The sequence below is a fragment of the Patiria miniata genome, unplaced genomic scaffold, assembly GCF_015706575.1.
Source record: "Patiria miniata isolate m_02_andy unplaced genomic scaffold, ASM1570657v1 HiC_scaffold_12, whole genome shotgun sequence".
Classification (NCBI taxonomy): domain Eukaryota; kingdom Metazoa; phylum Echinodermata; class Asteroidea; order Valvatida; family Asterinidae; genus Patiria; species Patiria miniata.
Window position 1 is genome coordinate 501,936 of NW_024037050.1, and position 12,202 is coordinate 514,137.

The window sequence follows — 12,202 nt, forward strand, 5'->3', positions numbered from 1 at the left end:
CTTTTGCATTTGGGGCCAAAAGGCCAAAGGTCAAGTTCACAGTGGCTAAAACAATAGAAATCTTGTCAGCGTGATAACTTGAGAAATACTTTACATGTGAACTTCAAATTTGGTTTGTGGATTTCTCTTGGCAATCCTAAGAAGCCTATTGCATTTGGGGCCAAAAGGTCAATGGTCAAGTTCACAGTGGCTAAAACAATAGAAATCATGTATTTATTCTGAGATTATAGGGATTAGGGATTAATTCATATAAAACCTACAGAAGACACTAATGCTGTCAATGAATGTTCCATGTGACCAAGGTACATGTAAGTTGATGTTAAAAGAGTGGTGTTATGTCATGGGAACTGTCACGGTTGCGGGGCATTTGTGTTTGTAAACACACCTGACTTGTTTGCTATGCTTCCGAGGATTGGCTTTGTGTTTTCCTTTGTCCCTGTAATATAACACTCTCCATAGACTAAGCACACAAACCTGCGTTCGAGGACAATAGGCACCTTCCTTCGAGGATCAATGGCCCCTTTGTGCTCCTTTTGTTGTCTGTCCTCGGGCGTAATGCCATGCAGGAACACACCCACCCATCCACCCCACCCACCCACGGAAGGACAAGGCGGAAACAGTATGCCCCTTCGGCTTCGCCGCGGGGCATAATAAAATAAATTGCCAAAATAGCACCAAAACAGGTTTTGCATAGATCTTTTTTCTCCTGAACTGTTTAACTCTTCTCTTCCTTCTGCCCGCAATTGGCGTTGTATTTCTCCAGTTCTTCCAGGTAGCTGATGGGAGGCCAGCGGTTCTTGCTGACATACTTCAGGTTCTCCCCCTCCAGCGTCTTAAACTCCGCCCGCTGCTTGAAGGCCATGAAGTTACTTGAGATGAAATGAAGGCACCATGTGGCCAGCTGGGTTGCATTGTGCATCTGTCAAACAATGAACCATGATAACCTCAGTGTGTTATTTGTAACACAACAGAACTTGTAAAGTAAATAGAGATACTTTACCATCTTTCCACTTAAAATCAAGTTGTTTTGTATTTTGTTTCATTCATGAAAATGAAAGTCCTTTTTGCATTTCATCGATTGGCTTATGTCTTCTACTGGGCTTTAATTCCCAGAAAAATTCAACAATATTTTGTCAAGTTCCATTTAAAATTTACTTCGTTTCATGGAACCCACTGTGGTAGCTTCTCGAAAGTTTGACACGGTAAAAATTATTGAAATAGAAAAACACATTGGAAAATAGGAAAATTGGTCAAAGTGCGCTGCCTCGAGCCAGCCTCGACCGAATTCATCGAGTCCGTAAGGCTCCGGGGCCTTGCCTCAGAGGCAAGGCCGAGGCCATGAAAATTGGCCTCGAGGCCAAGGCCCGCCTCTCCTTTAGTCAAGTCCCACGCGCTTATCCGGACACGCGACACACCCAGGATGCTGGCACGTAAAAAGACTAGCATGAGCGGCGAGGTCGCGAGGGCCTTTACCATCTCATGGAGAGCGCTTATGTTTTTCTTTACATTTGTCTACCGATTTGGTAGACAAATTTTCATGCATAATGCATGACATGTTGTAAATGTGTGCGCGTTTTTAGAATGCGTGTGGCATGCGCGCTCGAGGGCAAGCGTGCATGTCATCACCTCAAATATGGCTTGTTGGTGGTGATTGGTTCATATATATCGGCATGCATGCATGCATGATTCATTTTACTTAAAAAAATGAATAATGATTAGCTCCAACGAGAAGGTAAAGGCGCTCGTGGCTTCGCCACTCGACTGGTCTTTTTTGTGCCAGACTCTGGGGCACCACGCGTCCAGGTAGACACGCGTGCCTTGACTTAAGGCTAAGGCCGGCCTTGAGACCTCCAACACTGCTACAAAACAATCAGAGTGATGATATATCAGACAGTTCAAATAATTGTTTAGCAGGACAGACCACATACCTGAGCTGTGTGCAGCAGTCCAATGACATCCACATGTGCCTCCTCTATGCTGTTTGCCACAGCTACATCCACACCCTTGGTGATGTAAACTCACAGAGATTCTTCAGTCGTTCTTGGCCGTACCGATCGGCAGCTACCATGATGCCCACGGCATCTCCCTCCTCTATAGGGGCGTGGGTCAGTATACAGGTACTCCAAGAGGGCTAGGAAAACACTCCGGACTCACGTCTTCTATTCTGATCTACATATAATAACAATGCATTACGTTCACTTTCGATTTTTTCCCCTAAATTTTTAACAAACACAGCCATTATTATCTGCAAAAAGGTATCATCATCTTATTCATTTATGAAAACAATATTTAAAGTTACAATGTGCAAAGTGAACTGGAAATTGTTGGGAAATTTTGTATAATTTGTCAAGGGAATTTTACATGCAGCCTTACTTTAGGAACTGTTGCTAATGTAAGAAAGAAAAAATAAAATAAGGGCTAAAGTGATATTCCAGGGCTTCCCCCTTAATTGGAATCTTAATCTTTTTCAAGAAGCACAAAAAAATATCACCTCTTCTTTGTTGCTTTCTGTGAAGACGCCGCTAAACATTCGGGCCATTATTTCGCGCAGCGGGATGTAAGCAATATCTTGTGCGCAAAGAATGTCTGGTCTGTGTGAAGACAAAAACCCCAGTCATTTCCTTGAGTGAAGTTGTCATACATGTATCTTGTGGTAAAATGACATCACACGTAATTTGAAAGATACAAACACATACATGTAAATTAGTACTTGATTAACATTATATTAAAAAGGTATACGTAGCAATATATGCGACAGAGGGAACCAGAATCTCAGGAATTCTTTTGAGATATCTGGGGGTGTGCTAGGTAATAATAGTCTAGGGTGTGTATATGGTATAGGGATGTGGAGGGGGGGGGGGGGGGGGGGGGTGTACTCCTCTGCCACATATCGTGCTGGGTATATAAAAAGGTATTGACTAGTTCTGGGCAGTATGGGCTTTGTGCACAAGTAGCCCTTCAACGGCCAGAAATGAGAGTTGGGGGAGACCTAGACTGGTTCAGGGTCCTTCATTGAGAACTTTGAATGTATCAATACCCATGCAGTGTTGACCCACTCTGACGGGAGACTGGGGCTTACCACACTGAGGCACTGCAAACAAGGGTCGTGCCGAGGGAGATCGACTCCCGGTATTCCAGGGTGCGTAGACTGGGGTGTAATCGGATGGTTTCATGCCCCCGGTGCATGGGCAAATTCAGCTTGGGGGCGCCTCGTGAGGGAGGCGGCCCCCATTGCATTTCCTCTCACATCAGGGGGTAGCATCTCGTTGGCCCGACACTTGTGTTGGTGTTAAATACGTGGGGTGTCTCGGGTCAAAGCTCTGCACCTGTCTCACTGATTGGCGCAACTGAGCAGCGTTCCGAAAGGAATGGAGCATCCATTGCACCTCTGACTACGGCACGGTGCTGTTCCCCAAGGGGCCTGGCATAAGGTGTACTGGCGGGAAGATTGTGGCATGTCCCCAGACGAAACCCCGCACCAACCGCATCGGCAGGGGAGACTTGGCAGCGTTCCGAATGGAACGAAACGTCTGTTGCGCCGCCATCTACAGCATGGGGGGGGGGGGGGGGGGGCTCCCGGGGGGACTGCGCATGCGTGGTGTCGGTGCGGACAATGCATGGTATGTGACTGACGCCCGCTCTGGCCTACTATACCCGCTTTATTACCCTCCACATTTTTCCCCAGGAGAGATTCAGACCCCAGAGACCCAGCAACCCGCCCCCCTTTCCTGGGCAAAAACTCCATTGACTATGAGCGAAAAAGGACTCTAATTCGTCCACCGTGATGAACGTTTTGCTTGACATCTCACTAGGTTGGCCTACAGTTTGCGAGACCTTGATCCAGCCTGCGTCCCCGCTGTGTGGTGAGTTGGACACCAGACTGACTCGACCTGGTGTATTCATGGTGAAAAACACTCAAAAGATTTACCTGTTTTTCCTTCGTCAAACGTGCCAGGGCTGCCACCAATAAAACGTCGACCGAATCCTGGGTCCTTACACACGAGACAGGGGAATCACAGACGCAATTCGCAGGTTCTCAAGGCTCTGGGACGTTTATTTCCTCACACTTTTTACTCAACCGGCTCTCTTCTTTAAGCTCATAACACAACAAGCTGCTTTATCTAAGAAAACCCTACTGAGTTGGCGCCGCCCGGCAACGAGTCTCCCTGGCCGACCAGAAGGGGCTACACTGCATGGCTCAACCACTCCCCTCTGCCGGCTGGCAATTAGTTTTACTTTGTAAACTTTTACATGTTTGTTTAAGACATGGAAATGGCAAGGGAGAAAGGGACTAAGAAAGGAATCATACAATCATGATAATGTACCTTCGACTTTGAATCTGATATCGGACAATTCCTGACTGTTGAGGAACAACTGCTTGGCTCTCTGTCCTGTCTGGTCATTCAGGAAAGTCCCGATGCTGGGATTCAGAAACTCCGCTACAGTCTGTAAGTTCTTGATGACACTATCAAGCATGGGCAAACAGAATGTGCTGGATGCCATCTGTAAAGCCACTATGTCCTCTGCACTTGCTCCCTCTGGGATGTTGGGTAGACCTTCATATCAGCGAGGGTGTAAAAACAGGAGGGGAGAAATGCTAATTGGTAAGGGAGCTTCTTAATCTTTAGAATGTTTGAAAATGTTCTGTAGGGGAACAGCAGGTTCAAATAAGAAACGTACAGTGTTTTCATTTGGAACAATTCCCATGGTGTTTCCGATCTGTGATGTTCTCAAATTGGGCCCAATTTCATGAAGTGGCAAACATGCAACAGACAGTTAACAGTAAGAGTCTTGCCATTACCTGTGTAGAGAAATTCCAAGACATGGCGGAAGGTCTTGTAGGAGATGTCTTCACTGATTGTAACCTGGGTCTTTGGTTTCTCACACAAGCCACCATCTGAGGTCACTACATCAAGGATACCAGCTAGACCGGTGATCTTGCCCTGCCCTCGTTAATGTCCTCCCAGGTAAAATTCCACACTTTAGAGCTGCTTCCTGTATCCTTACAAGAAAGGCAACAAACGACATACTATTCAAAAATATAAAACATAACCTTCATTTTGTGAGCTATAAAACATTTGTATGGGCTATGTAAAACAAGTACCCCATCAATGGCAAGACAGGGAGAGTCGGGTGGAGACCACTGGGCGAGACATTTGGACGCCTAACACTCATGCGAAGACGCTATATATTGTGCACACATTCAGAATGAAATAAGTCGTGTCAACTTCACGTGAGACGCGCTCTAACCAGTAACTGAAGGCAGTTTGTCCCATCCATGGGGCTCTCAAAAGTGGTAAAAAAGCGCTCTCTCTTCTTCCTGCATTGGAGCCCATATTCGTTTGAGTTTTTACAGAAATGTACATGGTGGTCTTGTAAATTTGAAATTTGTTATGCAATATTTGAACTGTAGTCATTGGAACTGTAGGCAAATATTTGGTCTGAATTCGGCCTTATTTTGAAATCATCCAGATCTGTTATAATCAAATGGGGGGGGGGGTATTATGGCAGCATTTGTGTTCATATACAGAGGTAGATTTTGGAGGATTCAAGAAAGGTTTCTAACAAAAAAGGGTTCAGAGATGAAACACAGCAAACCTGGTCTGGCGGTTTCAGGCCAAAGACAACGCAGAAGAAGTTGGATGCACTACACAGCATCACTTTGTGAGCCAAGATGCTCTTCCCTTCAACGATGAAAGTGACGTCAGAGTAAGATGGCTGCTCCAACGCCTTGCCTAAGTCTCCTGCAATTGTTGATGTCTGGATTTCAATCCGCGGGGCTTCATCTTGAGATGATAAGACGTATATACACAAAGAAATGTATTTAATCATGAAATATGACAAGCACAGCAGGGAGCATTTCAGAGGGTATCGGACGACAAGTAACCAGAGTTATACATAAAAGATGTTCTTTTATGTAATCCAGGTTCCAGAATTCCAAAATCGCTTTAAAAAGTTTGACCCTACACCATCTGCTCCCTTTAATTTCTTGTTTATTTCCGATTCGTGTATTTTTTCTGATGCACTGTTTTCATGATTTTCCAGTATTTGAAAGAAAAAAACTCTCAGCTTTTATCTGATATCCAAAACAAAACATAAAAATTAACAGATCACATTTTTGAAAACAAGTGAAGGACATATGTCGAAAAGTATTCTATGCGCGCTCAAGATTTTTTTTTTACCAACAATAGCAAAATGCTATGTCACCAATGAAATGGACCAAGGGTGAATTTGTACAGGCCCACAGCAAAAGTTCAGGCAATGCTGAATGGAGGTCAACAGTTGACATTGCTAACAACTCTTCTTATGGTACTTGCTGTTCTCACCTAGTGGGGGTTTCTCAGGTGGGAGTTGCTCAGGCGGGCGGGCTTTCTGCTTCCTTCTCCCAAAACCTTTCTTCTTCTGTGGCTTGCTTACCTCATCAGCGATGTAAACCTGTCAAGGAGAAGGAATTCCTCATCACTGAATGGAAAACGACAATCTGGACTCTAAAACCCTAGTAGTATTCCTATGATGTACTGTAAACGAAATGCATTGTTCCTCCACAATCCATTGTGGGTGGCATGGATGGCTGGGTGATAAAGTGCTCTCCCTCTCATCACCACTGTGGCCCGGGTTTCGATTCCCGGCTCGGGTCATATGTGAGTAGAGTGGGGCTTTGATTCTCCATATTCTCCCGATTCCCTCCCGCTGCAAAAATAATCGCTTTCGATCTCTAGCTGTGCTCAGTGGTTGTGTGGCGGCAGCCCAAGGCTTTACATGCCTTCAGCTTGACCACGTTTTAGCTGCGTCCTTCACAATTCAGCTTTCCCAGCTGCGAGTCAGGATGATTAGCCCCTGAAATTATTATTATTATTAAATATGCAGTATGCAGTCTTTGTTCTTAAACAAGGGGAAAATAAGTAAAGTGTGATCTGCATTAATATTCTCAGCACACCAAGCTAAATACACCAAAATGCCAAGAAACTGTACTATGTATGGATTTCAACCGATTTTTTTTTAATTTCATCTTCAAGGATTCAGAGTACTCACTGCCTTCTCAAAGCAATCCTTTAGGTTCATGTTCAGCAACCCTGTCATCTCAGTGTATCCCACGTTGTGTTTCTTGGCCACCTTCAAGCCTTCATCATATGAGAGACAATGCGTCTCCGATGGCACTCCAAGGATAATCTGTAGAACAAAAAATAACAAAATAAAAACTTCAACAAAATGCTTTGCTTGCTTGTGAAAACGATTATGGCAAAATTTCTCACCAACTTACACATGCCACCCATGCCACCCTGAAGGTCTTGAAGGAATGGTCCTGAAGCATTATGTGAAGCAGGGTCAGTGATGGATTTTGGTGGACTTGGTCCAGCCTCACGCAGGCATGTACCAGTGAGTCAGTATTTCAAAGTCCTAAATTCACACTACACCAGCACAGTTGCTTGAACTACCTTTTGCGCCTCATCATCATGCAGCCAGCGCAACAGGCGCGCCAATCTCCCATACGAGGAGTTGTTTACGAGAAGTCCTCACCATTGCATAGCCAGAGGGGATTTGTGTTTTAAAAATAGCATTTGTTTTGACTTTTGGACCGAAAAGTTGATTTATTTTTTACAGAAAAGGTATTTTTGGCTCGATTAATTATCAGTATCCATCCAGACTCCAACTTCTTAAACGAGTGTGTTGAAACCCCGCCAAGCACACATTTATTACCTTATTGTTATCAATGTCATTTTACTGGTTAGTATCACGTTCTTAGCTGATTTGTGCCTTGCATGTAAACCTTACAAAAGCCTAAATGTAAGCTGTTTTTTTTTGCGGTGCACTTGCCTATCTTGGTTGCAACTAGAAGGATTGGAATGTCAGGCATGGCATGGCGGATCTCTGGAATCCATCGAGATTCAACATTCGCCAAGGAAGACTTGCACCGAACAGAGAAATACAGATGAAAGACATCGACTTCCTCATGGTTAGGACCACAGTAACCAATCTGGAAAAAGACAACATGTGACACCTTGATTGAAAAATGTTGTTATATGACCACTACCCCATCCAATTGGTGATTCTTTTTAAAATTGATACTGATATCGAGCAACTGTTACAGGCTTTCAAAGCAGACCCAGGTGAAGAAGTAAAGGAACAGTAGGATCAAAATTTCCATAAAAGAAAAGAAAAAAAAGTAGAACTTTATTCAGAGAACAATCAGGACTTTTGAGGGTTTTCAGGGTAGTACTAGTTTTCATTGATACGTCCACACATCATATGCCTCATTTAGCAGGCAGTTCTGTACTCACAACACTTGTATTCCATCCTAATCTAAGCTCTTGGAAGTACAATGTACAGTTGCAGAGTTCCTGTGCCAAAGCCCTTTATTGTAGGCTTGCCGCGGTTCCGGCGGTTCCCCAGTTTCTAACCGTTCCAATATGGGAACCAGAACCGCGAGTCAAATATTTTCAAGAACCCGGTACCCGCTATTGTCGGTTCCGGGCCCTAAAGAATCGGTTTCCAGATTAAATTACCTATTTTCTGTGCACAAAATCCAAAGACGAGAATCGGCTCCACAGAAAATCAATCGCGGAGGCCCGGGACATTCACTCTGGCCGGCTAGTCAAAACAATATTTCACGAGTCGGAGATAAACAGCTCAACATAGCCCTTTTAGTTTAGTTTGCAGTCGGCCACGAGGCGTGCATATAGAGCATTGAACCCATACTGGCCCTGTACGATGGATAATAAACGTGCATGGGGCGTGGCCAGACCATTTGGGTTACTTGGACAAGCAGTGAAGTGTTTTTAAATACGGACTCAGATGAGGGAATGCACATGTCATGCATAGATAATTAGGGAAAGGACCGATCACGTGAGAGGTTTAACCAACCAATAAAACGAACAAGGAGTCTGATTTTCACAGGAATCCCAGTTTATGCTCTGGAATCGACTCTGATTGACCGGGCTCTGAGTGCCGCGGGAATCGGCTCTGCGGACCCGTACCTGGGTAACGCGTGCATGTATAGGCCTATTATGTACAAAGTAGTCGGCTCCAATCGAGTCACGTATACCGTTGCATGAAAATGAATTAATCCTTCGCTTTGGTTGATCGGTGCCTTTTGCACATGGTTAAAAATGAAATGTCGCTGCAGTTACGCACTAAACACGTGGGCTGCAAGATAATAATACTCATGTTCATTGTTCATGCACCTTAAGCCTGTGAGATCCGGAGTCCGTACCGTCCGATCCATGACTTGTTCATTTCGGAGCCGGGTATTTTTTACCCGGGTCCATCAGAGCCGATTCCAGCACTCGACCGATTCCACACTACAGTACATGTAGTTGTGCAATGTACACTGAAAGCAGGGTACCAGTGTACGTGTATGTGATTTGTGAAGTGAATCATTGTATTCTCGGCGGCATTGCAGTCGTCGCGATAAATAAAATCATAGGCAAGGAACAGAGAATAAAGTAATAAACCCTAAGCTTGCTTTCAAAAATAGTTTCACAGGAAAAAAAATTCATGATTAGAAACCAAATACGTAGTGGAATATTCATGTATTCCACATCGAAATCCACAGAACACGGACCTCACAAGTTGACACCGTTATTCTTTACATGTTATCTCAAGAGCTTCTGTTTTTCATTGAATTTTTGGGAGCCGATTCTTACTCAGAACCGGTTCTTTTTTGAGACCGGAACCAACCGGCTCCAGAAAGATTAGAACCGCCCAAAACCTACTTTATTGTGTGATTTACATATGACAGTGTGTAACACTGTTATGAAAAATATTGAATGAGATTTCATTTTTCGGAGTTGTGGGACAAAAAAGTAGGGAAAAATAGCAAATAGTAGGAATTTCAAGAAAAAAGTAGAAAAAGTATGGTTGACCACAGAAGCCCAATGATTTAAGTGTAACATGGTACAGTGAAACATACGTACAGTAGCTGTTGTTTATTAGGGGCAATTCCGTGGTAACAGTTGTTACATTTAGAGGGGTCTTCTGTCAACTCTGTGCTATTCTTTTTTTAAAGTCAAGGCATTAAGGGTGACCTTTTCTCACAGAAGACAAGTTCTTTAAAAACTTACAGCAGGACTGTTCTAAACAGAACAAAAAACTACTTAGCAAGTTGATAATAAGCAGGACAAGTTCTTCTCAGAACTAATATCTTCTAAGCAGTAGTTATTACCACATGGTGTTACCGCAAAACCGAAACGATAGAAGATTGCTTGGAAACAAGTATCTGAACTACAAAAAAAGAACTACAAAAAGGGCCGATGGAATAAACTTTTTTACCAGTAACTGACGTTACAAAGGACAAGGCAAAATATCCCCCCTCCCTCACCAAGGTGTTGGCCGATTCTACTGGCGAATACTTACCAGTAGAGTAGAACTACATATTGCATTATTCCCTAGATAGCGCTATACGCTAAGATTTATTACCCACAGTACCTTACGGCCACCCCCGCATACTTTCTCTTTTCTCGAGCCCCCCGCCATACTTTCTCTTTTCTCGAGCCCACCCGCCATACTTTCTCTTTCTCTCGAGCCCACCCGCCATACTTTCTCTTTTCTCGAGCCCACCCGCCATACTTCCTCTTTTTCTCGAGCCCACCCGCCATACTTCTCTTTTCTCGGCCCCCCGAGCCCACCCCGCCATACTTCCTCTTTTCTCGAGCCCACCCGCCATACTTTCTCTTTTCTCGAGCCCACCCGCCATACTTCCTCTTTTCTCGAGCTTAAGGTGGGTAAGTCAACGCGTCTTAAGGTGCGCAGTTCACTGAGAACTGCCTGAAGTGAGTTGCCCAGACAGTGAAAGGCAGAGTCTAGCATGTCAGCTGGGATGGTGGAATCGGTTTGACACCCCTGGAGTATTAAGTATTCAGACAGTAGGAGCGAAAATGCTGTATGGGTTATACCCAAACAAGTGGCGTTGTCAATGTTTTGAAGCGCCTTCTCATTGCAGTTCTGGGCAGCATCCGGTAATAAGGACGTAGTCGAAGCCCAATGACCAGAGGCCGAGGCAAGTTTATCACGCACGTCGTCAGCAACAGTAGGCGTGGTAAGGTACTGGGTCGTCTCGTCTGCCAGGAAGGAGTACAAACTCGGGCGGCCCAGTAGGACGACACAGACACAGACTGGATCCGTTGAGAAAAAAAATGATCGAAGGAAACCGCTGGGATGGGATCAGGTTTGAATAGTGAGTCAGGGCCGTTAGTCGTTTGAACGATCTGGCTCGGGGCTAGACGTTGTTATGGTTGTTATGGTTTTACCAGGCGATAAAGCGTGGTCATGGAGGCTTGCATAGTCGTGTCCTCTTCTTGTTCGACCTCATGAGGCAACTGAAAGAGGCAACCTCTGGGTTCCTGGCGGAAGTTCATACGGCAAGTCCATAGAAGCGCCCAGGGAACTCGGGCCGAATACAGACACGACGACTGGAGAGTCCGGTCGACGGGATATCGTGTGGGGTATGCGAGGGTTTGGAGGCGGCCGAGGCTGATAAGGGGGCAATGAGCCCTGATCAGCCCGCGATAGTCTTTTTGGAGAAGGCTAACAAGGTTTCAGACAAGTCCTCATCCTTATGAGAGGATTTATGATGTTTGTAGCCGACAGAGCTATCAGTGGACATATCTGTCGACTTGGCGTTTCTTCTTGTTTTTCCAAGGAGAAGAATCAGCTTCAGATTGTAGATGGACCCCAGAGGCAGCCGGGAACACTGATGTTAATGGACCACTCAGAGAAACCAAATGCTGGGGTGAGAGAAGTTGAATCACTGTCCAAGCAGGCGGGGCCCTTGCACCCCGGATCGCCGGGTATTGGGGCTGTGGATATGGCCGATGAGTAGGCCTTACATCTTTGAATTAATACAAGTTTGACATGATACTATCGTTATAATCCCTCTCTCAAAAGTTTAGATATTGACATATTATCATATTTTGAAAACTAACATTTTATTGAAAATATTATGTGTAGATTTCATGTCAACAATTTGTTTATAGTTGGGACTCGAAATTGGTATTTTTTACCTATACAATTTTGCTGCTAGAAGTAACGGTGGATGGGTGAATGGAAATGGCCGGGGGGCGAGGCAGGAGGATGACTCACGGTATGTGGAAGATGTAATTGATCGTGGCAAAATCCAACCGGGATCATGGTAGTTGATGGTGACATTGGGGGTGAGTTGTCTTGCAGCCGAGTTGCGCTGTTCTAACCAATCAGCGCCCATGCA

General features: G+C 44.8%; 1 pseudogene; it reads right to left on the reverse strand.

The window, feature by feature from the left end:
- Positions 1-658: 658 nt before the first annotated feature.
- On the reverse strand, positions 659-7,130 carry LOC119744369 (annotated as a pseudogene).
- Between the last annotated feature and the right edge of the window lie 5,072 nt (positions 7,131-12,202).